Here is an 18,484-nt window from a genome sequence, read left to right as displayed (position 1 = left end):
AGCTATTTGTTGGGCTTAGGTACTCATTTATTGAATTCACTTGGTTACAGGATCAATAATAGAACTATCCCAACCCAATATAAGTCAGGTTGGTTATTTTAGATATAAGTTGCTCTCTCTTAAGTGTTCAGCAGGGTACCTCTTGCTTGCCTCTTTAGATTTTGCAATCTCTAATAACGGATATTATGATATTAAATACATGTTATTAATGATATTAAATACATGTTTTGGATACGTTTTGTGTTTTATGGCTCTCTGCAGCAGGTGGGACATATGGGGGAATGACTACTTGGGAGTTATGACTGTGGCGATGTAGTTTGTGTTGCTGAGCATATGAAAACTCAATAAATATTATAATTTTAAAAACCCACAAGCAAAAAGTTAAGTACTGAGACTCCAAGATAGTAATAACTAGGTAAGTCTCTGCCCCAGCCCAGCCCTTTCCTCTGTTCCACCCCTGTCCAAAGTATTAATGCTTTGACCACAATGCCCATTAGCTTTCTCTGTCCTTGCCAAATTAATCCAACAAAGCCAAATTAAAGTTGGAAGCCAATATCCATTGAACTCGTCGCCCACCTGCAGACTCGTGAGCTGCTCGAGTCGCTGAAGGCTGCAGCAAAGTCACTCCCCCAACCCCCCACTTTACAAAAACAGCAGAGTTAAGTACAAATTAAAGACTCAAATCTAGAAATTATAACTGTCTCTCACTTTGTCCCCCTGGGCTGTCAGGATTCCATTAGGATGGAGCACCCCTGAGTTAATGAGAATGAAGGATTCAGAATCTTTTTTGCAATGCTCTAAAAATAACACCCACACTGAGTGTGCTTTCATTAAATCTTTGATCTTGGTTGAAATTCAGAACACCCAGTCACTCTGCACCTCCCATCTTTTTATAACTAAAGAGCCTGGGGTATTTTTGTTTTTGGTTCTAGCAGATTGCTGCTGTTAGTGTTCCCGAACAATACAAAAGCCAGATACCGACGAGACAGAAGAACAGCAGAAGCTCGCAAGCTGGGCACTTGGGCTACAAGACATGCGACTAAAACCAAGCATGTTAAATCTGTCACTCGCTTGGTCGCCTGTGGAGAGCAGAAATCAACCCCAGGTGAGCAGGCAGGAAAATTATCCCAGTCTTAAACAGAAATCAAGACACGTAACTAGAATCAAGCACATGAATTGCTGGTCGCCTGCAGAGAGCAAAAATCCACTCCAGGTGAGCAAGCAGGAAAGTTATTCCAATCTAAGAAACAAAGCAACAAACTCCACGCCCTCCCTCCTGAATTGCTATGACAAAAGGCGTAAATATTTTGGCATTGCCATTTCAGCAGTGGTAGTAGAGGAGCAAATGGAAAATCCTTCCCAGGAGTATCATGCTCCCATACCAATCCAAGAAGAGAGATGGTAAGAATCAAAGGAGGAGTGAGTACTTGAAGTTGGGGCATGGGGCAGGTTCAAAATGTGAATCCCTGCTTGAGAAGCAACTTCCATAGAATGCCCCTGTCAAAATGAGGCTGTTCAAAAGTCCCTTCCAGCATTTAGTATTATAATAATGAGTTCCTGGTGCTGTCAGGGGACTTTATTTGCATCTCTTCCCCAACTGGGAAAACAGAGATTAAATACTGAAGCCAGCACTCCCCAGGACTCCTTCACGTCATTTGCTCATCTCTGTAACCAAGGAAACTCTCTCCTACAGGCTGAATCTCCCGTGCTCTTCCAAAACTTTAGCTTAGTGCTGCACACTGGCTAAGGAGGTGATAACACCAAGCATCTTCCGGATCTATCAGAGAGGGTCTCATGCAGCTAAAAACACCCTTCTTTGTTTCCTGGGCAATGTGTGACATCTTAGCTCCAAAAAGGCACCCAGAGGACAGAAAAATCTCTTCTACCTCCAAATCCAAAATAGCTTACGCCATGGGTAGGCAAACTAAGGCCCAGGGGCCAGATCCGGCCCAATCGCCTTCTAAATCCGGCTTGCGGGTGGTCGGGGATTCAGTGTTTTTACATGAGTAGAATGTGTCCTTTTATTTAAAATGCATCTCTGGGATATTTGTGGGGCCTGCCTGGTGTTTTTACATGAGTAGAATGTGTACTTTTATTTAAAATGCATCTCTGGGTTATTTGTGGGGCATAGGAATTCGTTCATTTTTTTTTCTTTCCAAAATATAGTACAGCTCCCCACAAGGTCTGAGGGACAGTGGATTGGCCCTCTGTTGAAAAAGTTTGCTAACCTCTGGCTTACGCCAACCTTCCCTAACCTGATTACCCCCCCCCTTCAGATGTTGTTGGGACTACATATCCCATCGTCCATATCCGACCACGGGCCATGCTGGCTAGGGCTGATGGGAACTGTAGTCTAAGAACCCTCAAGGTCTCATTGCTCTGCAACAGCTCCATAAACCACCTCTGGAACTGATATTGGGAATCTATAAGGTTGTTAACAGAGATTAAAAACAGGACTACCGGATATGAGCAACACACCTGTAACATTCCTCTACTTACAAGTATGGGGAACCTTTTTCACCCAAGGGCTGCATTCCCTTCTGGGCAACTTTCCAAGCTGCCTATGGTGGGTGGGGCCAGAAGCAAAAATGGACAGAGAACTGAGCGTAATTCTTTACCTTTGTAAAGGCCAGTTACCGAGCACTGGCTAGTTTCTGCACACGCTCACACTCCCCCCTTCCTGTGCTTGGAGTTCAAGTACACCTTCAGACATGAAGCAGGGTCAGTGCGAGATGTGGGCCAGGCAGAGAGGCCCTAAGGGCCACACTGAGCCCCAGGACAAAGGCTGCTTATCTCTACCCTACTGTATAAGGAACGGCTACAAAAACAGTAATAATAATAATAATAATAATAATAATAATAATAATTAATTTATTTATACCCTGCCCATCTGGCTGGGTTTCCCCAGCCACTCTGGGAGGCTTCCAACCAAATATTAAAAACAATACAGTGTCAGACATTAAAAACTTCCCTAAACAGGGCCGCCTTCTGTTGTATTTTAAAAGTAAAATAGTAGTTTATTGCCTTGACATCTGCTGGGAGGGCGTTCCACAGGGCGGGTGCCAATACCGAGAAGGCCCTCTGCCTGGTTCCCTGTAACCTCACTTCTCACAGCAAGGGAACCGCTAGAAGGCCCTCGCCGCTGGACTTCAGTGTCCGGGCTGAATGATGGGGGTGGAGACGCTCCTTCAGGTATACAGGACCGAGGCCGTTTAGGGCTTTAAAGGTCAGCACCAACACAAACAGGTCATTTGCTTGATTCAGGTTTTATGGGAAACAAAAATGACATAGCACAAGAAGGTCTGAAAATTTACAGCAATGAAACTTGATAAGATTTATGGAAAAAATGGTTGCATCCTGATTCAGGTCTGTTGTTTAAACCTCAACCCACTTTTCTCAACTTCTTTTCCCTTGCACCATATTCTGTTCTTCAGGTTTCTCTTCCTGCTGAGGGTTTTACTGCTGCCGCTCCTGAAAAGTCCTTACAACTCAATTCCCTCTCCCTGCTCCAATGTTCCCAGATTAATTTGCCATTGCTGAGCTTCATTACTTTGCTCCCTTCTTTCTTTCTTTCCTGGCTATTAAAATGCTGAAACAACACAGGGCATCAACTTCACTTTAGCCTCCCTAGGAATACATCTCGTAGCAGACTCTATAAAAGCATAGGCCAATAAAACACAGCCACGGAGATCAAAGAGGCAGGGAGCAGCTTCATGTGGAATAAAAGATTTTTAAGGTGGGCTGATTTTGTGCAATGATGTTGGCAACATACCACAGAGAAAGCCTCTCCAAGTAAGCTCATCTTTTGTCCTCTAGTAGGACCTTGCAACGACGCTGTTTCTCCTTTCTAAGATGCAGTTGGTCAATTTGCAGTCTTATGCTTTTATTATTAGCTACCCTCGTGCATTTGGAAAGGTGAGTTGCAAAAAATTGATCAACCTAGCTAGGGGTCATTTTGTGTTCCTCTGCATCTTCAGGATGGCTGAGAAAGGTTTTCTTGTATTTTTTCTTGCACCTTCCCCCTCCCAAAGTAGAACAAGGGGGAAGATAATACAAAGAAATGCAAAGTAAAAATATGACACGTCGCAAAGTTGTGGAAGTGGCACCCACACATGTGATTCCATATACAGTCATCAGGTTAAGAGTTACAGTTAATGTAATAGACAAATAAAGGTTTATGAAACCCATAAATCAGAAAGCACTTTAGGAATCTTTCGGCTGTTTGTCAGAGTGATTTGTAAAAGTAATAAATCTCCACCATGTAGCCAATAATGTGGCTTTGTGTTTTCTCTCATGCTATATGTAGCTTTTGTTTACATTTCCCAAGTAAGTCTATTTGCCATACCTTCTTGTGCCAGGATGCCAAGGTAGCCCCCTTTCTTCAATGGACTAGAGTCGAATTCATGTCACAAGAAATCAGCTAGTTTCTAAGGTGCAATTAAACACTGGAAATGATCACCACCAGCTCTTAAGGAAGTGAGAGGGCCATGGTGCTTCCTCCCTCCCAAAAAAACTGCCACATTCTCTCTCCCCTATTTCTCTCTTTGCTATAATTTCTAGTTGTAGTTTTCTGAAACTGAGAGTGCAGCCTTGGATGGTTGCTCCAAGTCCCTCTCTGAGAGTTCCTGAGCCTTGTAGGACTGGCTGTTCGCCTCCACTTATGCCCCACTTGTACATCTGCAATTAAAGCAAATGCACACAGATCTTGCTTTTCAAACACAGTGCGTTCCCTAGAAATCATTCATTAGGCAAGCATTTGCATCACAAGTCAATGATTTCCACTGATTCCTTTGGGGAAATTTTTCATGCATTCCCAACCACAGAATTTTGACACCCTCCACCGAAAGTCAAAACCCCCTAGGAAAACCCTCTGAAATCTTACTAAATACACTACAGCTCCTCAGCCAACCAGCAAAAGGCAAACAAGGAAGTAAAAAAATGCTCTCCATTCAGATATCTCAATCTGTGGTGTGCATAGTGAGTGGGCAGAAAGTGGACCTGGTTCAGATGCAACAAACCTTGGCCTTTTTGTACATGCCTTGTGCTTTCACACTCACTTATCTCCCCTTCAGTTACATGACTTCAAGGGAGAGACTGTGGTTAAGCCACAGTTTCCTGTAACTTCTGAATCAGGAAACTGTGGATTTAAAAAGCACAAAGGGACTTACATCTGAGAGAACATGCATAGCACTGTACTCACATATAGCAGAACTGTAGCAAGTGAGGAATGTGTAATAATATATAATATATTTAAACATATGCTCAGTTAAATGGCTTTCATTTTTTAGGGTTTAGGATTTGGCTCAATGGCTGCATTTCTCAAGACTGTAAAGTGAAGGATCCCCTGACTTTTGAGAGGAAAAATCCCAGCTGAAATTCCATCTGGAAAAGCACAGTTACAGGATGACTCACTCTCGATGCATGAGACCCATAAATAACCTTCAGCACTAACAGACACGAATTCAGACACCAACCCGGCGTGCTCAGAACCCGTACTTTATAACAACTGTCAGAACATAGCCAAATGCTATGCCAGGCACGGAGCCTGCGGCTGGCTGCTCTTGCTCTTAACGACCTGCCATGCAGAGCTCCATTGAAATTATTAATCGCCACAACATTCGAGGGAACGATGTGACTTTGCAATGCAAATAAAGAGGAAATTAAGCAGTAGAATTCTGCCAGACTCAGCCACAATTTGAAAGTTGTTAAGAGTAAGGGCATATGAGTGTGTGTGTGTGTGTGTGTGTGTGTGTGTGTGTGTGTGTTGTGTGGTAGAACCCAGGCAGTTTCCAGCAAATGGTAATCAAAATCCTACAGTTCTGACAGAATGAGCTCTGTTCTTCGAGGGCACCACCTTTCACTGCAAGCCCAACCCGAAAGAGCATTTTGGCAGCTGACCCCAGGAGCAACTCTCTGTATACTAGGCCCTATGAAGTCCTACCCTCAAAGCTTGGTTCCTTGTACAGTGGTACCTCGGGTTAAGTACTTAATTCGTTCTGGAGGTCTGTTCTTAACCTGAAACTGTTCTTAACCTGAAGCACCACTTTAGCTAATGGGGCCTCCTGCTGCCGCCGTGCCGCCAGAGAAAGATTTCTGTTCTTATCCTGAAGCAAAGTTCTTAACCTGAAGCACTATTTCTGGGTTAGCGGAGTGTGTAACCTGAAGTGTATGTAACCTGAAGCGTATGTAACCCAAGGTACCACTGTATGCAGAACCCATCTCTGGCGCCCGCTCCCTTTCCCTGCTCTAAGGCCGCCTTAAATCCTGACCTTTTCCTGGTTTGACTTTTGCACCCAGCTAAAAGCATGGTAAAACTGAACTCAGTTTCCTCAAGGTAGGTGAATGGTCATGTGTTGGGCAAGCCATCACGTCTCAGTTCTGTGTCATAGATAGATAAGAGCAAGACATGACAGGCTTACTAAAGCAAACACAACCAAGGCAGCAATTTCATGTGCACTTTCCTTCAGAGTAAGTCCCACTGAGCTCCAAATGAAGATGTCCAAGTTCCAGAGTTCTTTGCATGCCAAAAAGCTCTTTAGAACTGAGTAATAATAAAACACAGAAGTGGCAATTAACACCCCCCCCCATTTTTGCATAATGTAATAGCCTTTGATTTCAATTATGCCGAACTGGGAAGGAACTCCTCTCTGCAAGTGTATTGGAACCCACACATTTCTTGTGGGAAATCTTAAGTCAAGTTGCCAATTAGCCTCAGCAAGAAGCCCTTCAAACTCTGTTCAGGTCCCCTCGCCCAGCCCTAGGCATACATAGCAGTATCAACACCCACCTCCCTGTGCATTGCTTGGCTCTCCCAGGAGAGGCAGTTTAAAACCAGGAAAGATCCAATAAGTAATTCTGGGTTGCAATGGACTAATTGGTCAATTGCTGTTTCTTATCTTAACTAGTCTTAAGCCCCATTTCCCATCTGTTTGCATTTAAAAAAAAAAAGTCCACATGAGAATTAGTAAGCACTTATTTTATTTATGAATAGCTGCCTACAAAACATCTTGAAGGGATTTAATAATAAAAACACCAGCAATCAAAACATATGCAAACCATTGTCATACAGTGGTGCCTAGCAAGACGAAATTAATTCGTTTCGCAAGTTTTTTCTTCTTGCGAGTTTTTCGTCTTGCGAAGCACCGTTTCCCACAGGAATGCATTGAAAATCAATTAATGCGTTCCTATGGAAACCGCTTGCCAGGCTGGCGGTGCGGAGAAGGGCTTTTCTCCCCACCGCAAGCCTTCAGGACAGGTACGGGAACAGAGGGGAAGGGGCGCAGCGCTTCTCCTCTGTTCCCGGGGCTTGCGGTGGGAGGAGGGTTTTTCCTCCCCACCGCCAACATTCAGAACAGCATTCTGAATGTTGGCGGTGGGAAGGAAAACCCTCCTCCCACCGCAAGTCTTCAGGACAGCCATCCGAAGGCTGGCGTGGGGAGAAGGTCTCTCCGCCCCACCGCCAGCCTTCGGAGGAGCCTTCCGAGGCCTGGCGGTGGGAGGAGGGCTCTCCGCCCCACCACCAGGCTTCGGAGGAGGTCCGAGGACAGTGGGGAAGACGTGCTGCGCTTCCCCGCTGTCCCGGAGATTTCCCTATGGGCTTTCGTCTTGCGAAGGAAGCCCATAGGGAAATTCGTTTTGCGAAGCGCCTCCAAAACGGAAAACCCTTTCGTCTAGCGGGTTTTCCGTCTTGCGAGGCGTTCGTCTTGCGGGGCACCACTGTATATAAAAACAATTTCAAATCCAACACAGATACAGAGGGGGTGGAGGTTCCATTTAAAAGGCTTGTTGAAAAAAGGAATGTCTTCAGTTAAAGAGGAAAAAATAATAAGAGGGAGTGCTAATAAGCTGGATTTTTGTATGTTATTTTCACTAAAGGAATCTCTGCATCTGCACCTGTTATTACTAAAAAGGGAACACACACACAAATTTGATCCTGTTCATTTCAATACTGTTCTAGCTTCAAACTGATTCTTCTTAAGTTACAAAAAAAATTCAATTTTAAAGGTTTGAGATCGGCATTAAGTCAATTCCTACATCTTTTTTTCCTTTTCCACAAGTACAGTAATTGTTAGTCATCATGCCAATCAAATCACTTTTAAATTTCCCACCATAAGCACTGTTTCTAACCCCCAAACGTGTTTTTATTTATCTATCTATCTATCTATCTATCTATACATACACACACACACACACACACACACACACACACAGAGAGAGAGAGAATGAACATTTATTGTCCTCCCTCTCATCTGACATCCTATACTTCAGCCTTTATCTCACCTAATACTGCACACAGATTTACTGTATCCTGCATTTTATCATTCCAATATAAAATAAACCAACTCCACTTCTCAATAAATTTATATTACATGGTTGTCTGCTATCTGACACTGATTCTATTTGTCAATTTCACCACGTGTCCTACATCCCAAGCTATTAGGCATCTGTCCATATAGGAGCACGATTTCATTCTGTCTTGTCTTTATTGTGATTCATATCAGTTGTTTGTTCCCTTTTTCTAAGAAAAAAAGAGTTCTGAAAGAAAAGTAAGAGCATTGTTGGGAAGAATTCTAAAGCCCCTTGGAGTTTTTCTTCCTCTGGGCTGAATGCCCAGGACTACACACCACTAGTCAAGGAGCCGGGAGCCAAAGAACGAATGCTACTCTTTCACTTTGTGGTGACAGCAAAAAGCTTCCTGTGTGTGCCACAGCTGTTTTAACAATGGCCACTGCCACCAACTACTACGCCACATGGCCACAGAACACATCCCCCAACATGTTACATTTCCACACCAACATTACCTCTATTGTGGAGTGGAACGTGGGTGCATGTGCAAGGTCAACACAAGGCTGAGAATAGTATTCTCCTGGCCTGGTACTGAACCAAACCCTTGGTATAAGACCCAGGAGCCTTTGCAATGCCCCAGAGCATTCTGGATGAACCTCCTTGATTTTTTTAGCGAGTGCCACATTGCCCACGTCCAGCCTGGCTAGCATGAGGTAAAAGCTGCAGTTGAGGTTTGGTGGGCTGGAGCGCTGAACTAAGACTTGGAAGACCATGACGCTCAATTGGTGGCCTTGACCCAGTCACCATCTCTCAGCCTAACCTAACTCAAAAGGTGGTCAAGTGGATAACATGTGCAGTGGGTGTGGGTGTGTGACATGTACACCACTTTGAGCTCCTCCAATGAAAGGTGGGTTATAGCTGTATTAATAAATGTATATGGCTCCTACTGTGATGTCAAGGGTCAGCCTGTGTAGACCTGGAACCTGGTGGTCACCATGGAGAAGGAGAAGCACCCCCTGGAAGACCACTGCACTGCCAGTAATGCTGAGGAGGCACTGGATCCAGATATCCCTACTGCAGGACCAGAGGTCTTAATCTCAGTTGCCTAGGTCCCTGGCCAACTCTCGGACATCCTCCTCTCATCACACAAAGGACCGCAGGGGAAGAGGAGATGGCAAACCAAGCAGAAGAATCAGGGTCACTGGTGAAGAGTTCAAATAGATGCAAATGAGGTAACTCAGAAGTGCAGGGAAAATACAAATGAGCATGCTTGAGTGAGATCCAGGAAGTAGCAAGACTTCCAGCTCCCTTAGAGCTTCATATTCTAAACCTTCCTGGTGTAAAAGGCATGCTCGCTTCTCCCTGTCTGGTGGAGAAGCTGGCTCTGAGGAGCACTTTGCAACCCATCTTCTCCAGTTACCTTATTCTGCCCAGCTCCTTTCCTGAGCTATGAGCCAGAAGCTGTACCCGTGTGTTAATGAGCCAGGGCCAGAGACCTGCTCAGGTCATTGGCTCCTAAACTTGCTCAATGGAGGGACATCCAGTGGCTTTAATATCTGAACTAAGTACTGTTCCCAGAAAATACATTGCCTTGGTGTTCCATTTTTAGTGCTATTCCCTGCAAAGCATCCAGCGCTGGCTGCCAAATGAAACATGATGCTTCACTTGGTTTGGACGGCAGATGAGATGCCTGTTTACATTTCGGAGGCCAAGAATGATGGATCCCATCAACGCCATTCTGGAATTTGCAGGGACAGGAAGAAGGCATTTATGAGAACTAGGGCCAGGATTAACTTTCCTTTTCTCTTGTAGATGAGGCAGATGTAAGGAAAAATATTTCAAGTATGCGTTTCCTATTTGATTGTTATTTTGAATCCAATAAAACCAAGGCAGGAAGCATTGGAATAGCCTGGAGCATCAGAAAGCCTAGCATATTCACTGCTCCAGTAGGTCTGAATTGTCCATTCAAATCTAAACTTGGGGATGAAGAGGAGGCGGCGGAATTCCTCTCCTTTGTGTCAGGACATATGTAAGCCAAAACTTGCTTACAGAAGGGTGAAGCTACTGCAACCCATCCGACTTGAGAAAACCAAATAGACAGCTCCTGAGAGTGAGTAGACTATGGCCCAGTGGAATATGTGAGCTTTGCTTTAAGAGCAGGCCAGGGTGATTTGTTGCACCAGAAGCTTGGTACCTTATAGTCTGGCTCACAGCTTTTGCCATGGCCAGTGATTAAGAGGATTTCAGCACCAAGACAGCAAAAGAAACAGGATTCAAACAATGTTAAGAGTAGCCCCAGAAAGCATCCTGGAAGAGCAATGTTTTAACTACATCAGTCTTTGGCAACCTACCATAGTTCTCATTAGGGTGCTTAGGACTCCAACTTCCATCAGCCCCAGCCAGCATGTCCCAAACATCTGGAAGGCACCAGGATGGCAAAGGCTGGAGTAGATGAAGGAAAGCCAGATGCAACAGCCCGCCATAGTACAAATGGCTCAGGGTTCCACAAAGGGTGTGTGGCTCTGTGCCTGCACAGCCCTCCCATCTTCAAGAAAGGGGCCTCCCTTATTACAGCAGGGCTGGGGGACCTGTTACCCCCTCCAGATGTTGCTGCACTACGTCCCCCATCATCCCTGACTATCAGCCATGCTGGCTGGGGTAAGGGAAGATAGGAGTCCCATCAACACGGCCTAAACTTGCTTTAGGCGTAACTCTCCTTTTGAAAGAGGCTGGCATCTATCAAAAATTAAAACCACCCTCTTTTGGTTTATTACTTTTGCAGGATGTAACAGATCTAACGATGCTCTCAAGCTGCTTTTTCCGCTGCACGCATGAACTGCCTATTCTAGTATACGAGGCTCCAGAGAGGAGCAGCCTGCTGTAACGTCGCTCATATATTCCCCTCATAGACACTTTAATTATACACTTCTCCAGGCCTTGGGCAACCATCCTTCCGATGGGATGTTAATGAGTTCTTTGTTTTTAAAATACCTATAAAAGGGGACTAGACGAAGGAGAAACCGCCTGGGAAGGGGGGAGCCTTCTGTGTCATTTGGTGAGAAGAAACTGATGCAGAGAACCCCAAAAAAGTGAAAAACCTTTAGAAATCAGCAGCATATTTGCAGGCTCCAGAGTGGCTTTCCGAAAATGCAAGCACAGCTAAGTCAGCCACGCACGCCTGTGGCTCCTTCTTCGCTAGGCTGCATGACGAAGAAATAGGTTCATGCCCTTGCCCCAGATACTGAGCGCAGAGTGAGGATGAGTTGCTAATATATAGGAAATTGGATTTTATATATAAAGGGAAGAAAAGAGAACACACTCCAGTGGGGCCTGCCCTTCTAAAGGACACTGCAGCTAGATTGCTCCAACCAGAGTGTGTGTGTGTCTCTGAGTCCACACACACACATACCTCTTCAGACAGCAGGAAAATGTCCCCTTCTTAAGGCAAGCATAACTTCTCAAGAACCAAAATGGTAAAGTCATGCACTTAAGGCCAAGAGGATATTCCAAGTCTAGTCTTTGCCGTCCCAGCAAAAGCATCCTGTCATACAGGGCACGGCATTTGACTCCCACTAAACATGCATCTTCCACACTTTTTATGCATCAATTGCCATCTTTTTGAGGGCAGACCCTCACCATATTTTTAAAGTGCATTCAAAGCACAATTTAAAGAACATGACTTTCCCCAAAGAATCCAAGGGTTGTAATTTCCTCTCAAAGTCCTACAATTCCCAACACCAGTGCTCCCCCAGGGGTACACAAGGGTACTCAGCCACTTCTTTTATTTATTTTTGTTTACAAGTGTGACACTTACCGTAACAACTTTATGGCAAGTATTGGCACCTACTTTTCGGGGGGGGGCACTGCCCAGTACCCTTAACAAACTACAGTTCCCAGAATTCTTTGGGGGAAGTGTGCATTGAATACACTTTAAATGTATGGTATGGCTCTAAGTAGAATTTTTGCATCCTGCTTTTCAGCCAAAATGGCTCCAAGAGCCATTTACATACCACAAGGTTACCCAGTGAGATTCATGGCAAAGTGAGGATTTGAAATCGTGTCTCCCTAGTCCTACTTTGAAACTCTTAACAACTATCCCACACAGGCATAAGGAACTAGGAACTAACTTATGCTTCCCTGGTCCATGGAGACTGTACTTGTAACCATCTGCCTCTCTCATTCATTTTGGAGCCAAGAGTGACAACAGAAGGAACTGGCATCTCCTCAGGTGTCACACTGATTACGATCTGCTTCCAACAAGTGGAAGTAAATCACAATAAATCCTCTTTGTTCTCAGTAATCCACCCTACAACCCTATAAGGTGGCTCAGTTTTATTATCCCCATACTGCAGATACTGCAGAGATAGAGTGGCTTGCTTAACACTACAATTAAGAATTAAGTTCTTAACCTGAGGTACCACTGTAGTGTGCTACCCTGGCTCTTTCAGGGCAGCTCATAGGCTTCTAAGGCACCCAGTTCTGTGCTGGATTAACAAATGTGGGGTGCGGTATTAAAAAGACCCACGCAGATGTCCTACACTGGCACTGCTTTTCCATGATCCCTTAACAGTACAGGTGAATAGCAGGCATACACAGGTAAGGCACAGTCTGCTCTGAAGGGATCAAAAACACAGAAGATTCATCTGTGTATAGACACCCTGCTAGTTTCAAATCTAAAAATAATAGTAGGTTGTATCCAACTAGGTTTTACTCAGAGTTCACCTATTGAAATTAATGGACCAAACTTAGTAATTTAAACGTGTCTGTTTTGAATAGAACTAGCATTGGATACAACCCAGTGGTTAACAGTGATGTCAAACCTGCAATCTCTAGAAGGGACGGCACAGGGCACTTTCTCCTGTACCTAATATTTAAGGGGGGAGGTTTTATGGGAAGCTCAAAAGAAATAGGACAGACATCATTTTTGCACATCCCAGAAGGCCAGTAACAACTGGGCATCATAAGATTTGATTTGATACTATCTCTATATACCACTTACATTGAAATGAATCTTTACAAAAGTAAAATACATATTAAAACAATTTAAAATGGAGAAGCCAAAAGCACAGATAATAGGGCAGAAGGGTTTAAGTTAATGAAGTTGGAACAGAAATGAAAATGAGATTTTCCGCCTCTGAGTGCTCAAAGTTTCTGAAATCCCATCAGAGCCCAAACACACCCACACACACACCCTTAATAATTCATATCTAAAATGGAAGGCAAGTTGTCCTTCTTAGAGACTTAGAATTAAATTAATGGCAAACAAGTTCAACCAATTTCATCACGACCTGCCAGTCACAAATTCTTCATTTCAGGATAAGCTTGCTCCAAATCCACCCTGCTTTGCAAATGCCAGCAACATGACTCTTCTCTAAGACTTAGGTCACATTCACACCGCTCATTTAAAGCACATGTCTTCCCCCAAAGAATCCTGGATGGTCATCCGTCATGGATGTTTTAATTGAGATTCCTGCATTGCAGGGGGTTTGACTAGATGACCCTTGGGGTCCCTTCCAACTCTACAATTCTAAGAGCTAAAAGCAGTGGGGGGGGGAGGTAGTCATTCTGATGCTTCAGTAGGCAGATAAAGAAGTGGGGAGATTAAACTCTCTCACACACCAAGCACCCTGGTCCGAGACTCTAAAAAACAAATACATTTTTTTAAAAAATGACTATGCAATAAGCACTGTCCTGTTTGGTTGAAGGACACTCCTGACAGTGATTTGCAAATTTCTGTTAACATATCCAGATTGTCGTTTTTTGCATGTGTTTCTCCATTCCCAACCATGCATGCAAGAGAGGGTGTTTCTAAGACCACCCAAAAAGAAAGACACTGTGTTCCTTAAAAAGCAGAGCGGAAGAGAGCTGCTTTTCAACGGCATTTGTAGGTGCCTTCCTTCCCTTTGGGAAATCCGCTCCACTTCCCAGTGGGGAGGAGTTACAGTGGACCGCGTGACCACCCACTCCCCACCGGGGGCGGGGGGCTTTGTCCCCCGTTGCCTGGGGGATCCCGGCCACGTCAGAGCCTGGCCAGCCAATCCACTGGCTGGGGGTGTGTGGCCGGAGCCATTTAAACGAAGGAGCGAGGCAGAGGACTTCCTCTTTGGCTCACTTCCTCAATCACCCTCCCTCCCTCCCTATTTTGCAGGTTAGGCAATGGCCTTACTATGGACTTCGGTTGGTTGCCTTGGTTGTCCGAGGGCCTGGTAGGAATTTTCCCACTTGGCAAATTGGCACTGGCCACTTGGTTTTCGCCTACCTCATAGCAATCGTCACAACTTTGTTAGGGTTGCGGTTAGGCATTGTTTGACCTTGTGTGGGGGAGGGGAGGTGTGGCCATCACCTGCCCCTCCATGCTTAAGGGTATTTTGTTAAAGGAATCTGGGGGTGTTGATCTAGTCTGAAGCCTGGATGGGGGCTAGGGCCTTGACACGACCCCAACGGGAATACCAGGGGGAGTTTGAGTTGGTTCGCATCGACAGGGCTCCCCCTACTGGTGGCTTACCCTTACTGGACTTCCTGCACAATGGGCAGGAGTCAGATATGGTCAGGTCCAATCAATGCCTAAGCCAATACCGCTCACATTCTGTAATTTCAATAAAGTTGTGGCCAAAATTTGCCCAATAACAGAAACCTAATATCTGTGTCCTTGTGTGAGTTATTTCCAACGAGGGGGTGGCTGCAGGGTCTCGACACGCAAGATAAAAAGACAGAGGTGCACTTCGTTCAACGGTGGAGAGAGAACACAGTCATCAATGCTAGCAACCTCTGGGAGCCTTATCCCCCATGAATTTGTCTTAACCTCTTTCAGAGCCATTCAAGTTAATGGGCAGCCCCACTTTAAAAACTGCGGAAGGCAAAACTGAGCATTCAGTTTGGAAACGTCTGTGGCGCAGTCTGAAGTTGGGGCAAAGCCAGGAGTGAGAAAACAGGTCAGCTCCTGCTTTTACACTTGTTTACACAGTCTAAAACTGCCCTCTTTGGCTATTTCCCTAAGCACCTACAGTTTTAAGAAAAGCAAATATACATTCCCCACAGAGGTCCATGCCCTATGTCAATAGCAGGTTCCCTTTTGAATTTCAAGCCACACCTGTAGATAAGAGATCAAGAAGGCAAAGGCCTGCCATTGTGTGTTCTTCAGGTACCTGGTGCAACTTGCAAGTGTAACCAACTTTGTGACCAGCACTTCCCTGCCTACGGGGCAAAGCAAATATTTTACAAAAAAAGCAGCAGCCTGGCAACCAGTGCCATTATTTGATTATCACTACAGCCTCCTAGTTAAAGTAATGCTTAGCATTTACATAATGCCTTCTTTGCAGCATTCATTGCTCTTTACATCCTGGCCACATTCACAGTTAACTGTAAGCCAGACGTTCTGGCTTTTTGTGATTTATTTGGAATGTGGGTTCAAGAATTACTAGCTTTACCTCTGCAGCAGGTTTGGCAACTGGCCCAGGTTCATTTACCAGCATCTCCAGGTGGGGCTGGGAATGTCCCTTGACTGCCAGCCTGAGTACACAATGCTGAGCTTGATGGACCAATGGTTTGACTCAATATAAGGCAGTTCCCTATGCTCCTAATCTAACCGTATTGCTTTGGTGTTAGTAGGTACGAATTAGGACCAACAGTGAAACTTTCCCATGCAAGCCAATGCTTTGGATCAGTTAGGATGGAACTGCTTGTACTTTTGTGCACAAATGAAACTCCACACTGTTTCTCCGTTATCTTATCTGCTCCTTAAAATTCTGCTCGCAGCCGTGGAATTGACAATAACCGCGCGAGAGTAGATTTGAGTCTTTAAACAACTGTGTTTCCCCCTGCAAGCGAAAGACAAGAAGTAATCTCAATAGGAGGACAAATAACACAGGACAGAAGAGAGGAGATGCAAAGAGCACCTTCCCTTTGTACAGGACCAAATTCTGCTCAAGATGTGTGCAATTAACACGATAACATGGACTTCCCAGTGATTAATAGCTAGCAAAGAAATAGCTTTTTGAGGAGTTATGGGGAAGAGAATGAAGCACCCTCGTAGCTTAAGAAGGTAGAAATAGAGGTTAGCAAATCCCCAACCTAATTAGGGTTGAGGGGGAAAGAGATGATGGAAATCTAATTATTTAAGAGTGCTCCTAGGGACCCCACAGAGGGGACAAATTGAGGTTGAACCCACTGCAGTGGGTGTAGGTTTCCCCCTTCAAAAAGTGTTTGTTTGTGAATTGCCTTTTACATGCACCTGAAGGCCATTTACAAACACCATAAAACAGCTAAAAATAGTTTTTGAAATAATACAAAAAAATCCCCAGCTGAAGCTAATATTTTAAACAAGTACAGTGGTACCTCGGGTTACAGACACTTCAGGTTACAGACTCTGCTAACCCAGAAATAGTACCTCGGGTTAAGGACTTTGCTTCAGGATGAGAACAGAAATCACGTGGTGGCAGCGGGAGGCCCCCATTAGCTAAAGTGGTACCTCAGGTTAAGAACAGTTTCAGGTTAAGAATGAACCTCCAGAACAAATTAAGTTCTTAACCTGAGGTGCCACTGTACCCTCCCCAAAAGGAAAGTATAGATCAATTAAACAGGGCTTCCATATGTATTTAAAAAGTGCATATTCCCCACAGGTTACAAAACTGCAGAGAGGATGTTCTGCAGCCACATAGGCCATCTACTGGTTTGAAAACAGCTCAGCCGGTCATCATCTGGGCTCATCACAGAGACATGCGGTTTCCATTTAGTCAGCAACAAGAGACGCAACTCAGTGGGGATGGTGGCAGAGAAAAGAAGCTGGCGACAGAGTACTGCAGGTGCAAAGGTGTGCTGCAGAGGAAGACGTCCAAGCCTTGCAGGAAAACTGAAGATAAAACTGCTTGCATTAAAACTGGAATCTCACTCTCATAAAAGCCAAAGAGGCCCACTTCTTCTAGAGCACTTCTAAAAGCATGTATTGTCACCAATCTATTTTCCTCCCACACATTTTCTGCAATTTATAAAATGCTCCTCTCTCTTTTTTCATTGGGGAAAATTAACCAAAAGCGTAAAGTGGGAAAATTCACTCTGGTTAAAGAAAGCCTACTACAGAATGCCTGGGAAATCATTTGGACCCCCAGACGTTGCTGCACTCCTGCTCCCACCAGCCCCAGGCAGGAGGGCAAGAGGTCAGGGATGTTGGGATTTGGAGTCCAAAAACATTTGGAGAGCCACAGCTGAACAGACTGGTGCCCTTGAGACCCGTCCCCATCTCTGGACTACGGCTTAATTAGACTGCAAGTTCCGATGGTGCTGTGAATTCTTAATACTCTTCTGCTGGCCAGCAAATTTCAAATTTCATTTGACTGTAACTTAAATGGGTGTTCTGTCATCGTAACAATAACGGCTGATTGACACGAAACACCACTGTTTTCAAGAGCCCAGTGCTTCCAAATTCAGATATGAAAGATACGTATTCAGATACGGAGAAAAACAGCCCAAACTTTCATGTACCTTAGAGAAAATGAAACCACCACGTGAAAACATTCCCCAACTATCTCCTCCTTTTGCTCTCATGGGGACCTTTTTTTATACACACCACTCTGGAGCAGACCGATAAAGGCGGATGGAAGGGAAAGATAAGGATAGCCAACACACGCACACATACACAAAGATGAACATGTGGCACTGGCCACATGACTTGATGAGAGAAATATGTATTCCAGGGAGACAACCAGCACTTATGTCGCCTAGGCTCCTCATACTGGAGAAGAACTAGGCCTTTCTGAAAGAGAAGCAGGGCAGCCAAAGAATCTCCAGAGCCCAGAGGAAAGATGCTCTGTTTCCAACAATAGTTTCCTATTGCTAGCATAATCAGCAGTACCAGAAAGAAGGCGTGTGATGGAGCACTGGTGCAAAGGAGGGCAAACTCCCATTATACCCACTCTAGCTGTTTGCCCCACCAATGACAAGGCAATATGGCCACACCATGCCCCTGGATCGGGGCTCCATTTCTACCAGACGAGGAAGCAAATGCTCACTTAGATAGGCTCTCGCCTTTCCTGACCACGTTTATTTATTTCAATTATTTATTTACCACTTTTATGCACCATTTTAATTTGGGGGTGGGGTGGGGTGGGGTGGAATACCTTAAGCACTGTACAACATAAATGCAACAAATAATACCACTAAAACAAAAACTTGACTATAAAAGCCAGGAAAGCAGTAGTATAAA

At 44.7% G+C, this 18,484-nt stretch overlaps 1 protein-coding gene and 2 long non-coding RNA genes across 3 annotated transcripts in view; 2 read left to right on the top strand and 1 right to left on the bottom strand.

Annotated features, from left to right (window-relative positions):
* The window catches only part of SLC9A1 (solute carrier family 9 member A1), a 72,575-nt gene that overhangs the window by 32,829 nt on the left and 21,262 nt on the right, over positions 1-18,484 (bottom strand). The gene's annotated exons all lie outside the window — the stretch shown is intronic.
* Positions 951-6,878, top strand: LOC308591839. Its single transcript, XR_014010288.1, has 3 exons — positions 951-1,105; positions 5,289-5,968; positions 6,213-6,878. It is a non-coding gene; the product is annotated as an uncharacterized lncRNA (long non-coding RNA).
* LOC308591421 lies at positions 9,300-17,183 on the top strand. The gene is made up of 2 exons (XR_014010170.1): positions 9,300-9,518; positions 16,905-17,183. It is a non-coding gene; the product is annotated as an uncharacterized lncRNA (long non-coding RNA).

Source organism: Podarcis bocagei, assembly GCF_964188305.1.
Source record: "Podarcis bocagei genome assembly, chromosome: 7".
NCBI classification, from domain to species: Eukaryota; Metazoa; Chordata; class Lepidosauria; order Squamata; family Lacertidae; genus Podarcis; species Podarcis bocagei.
This window is presented reverse-complemented; position numbering and strand designations above follow the sequence as displayed.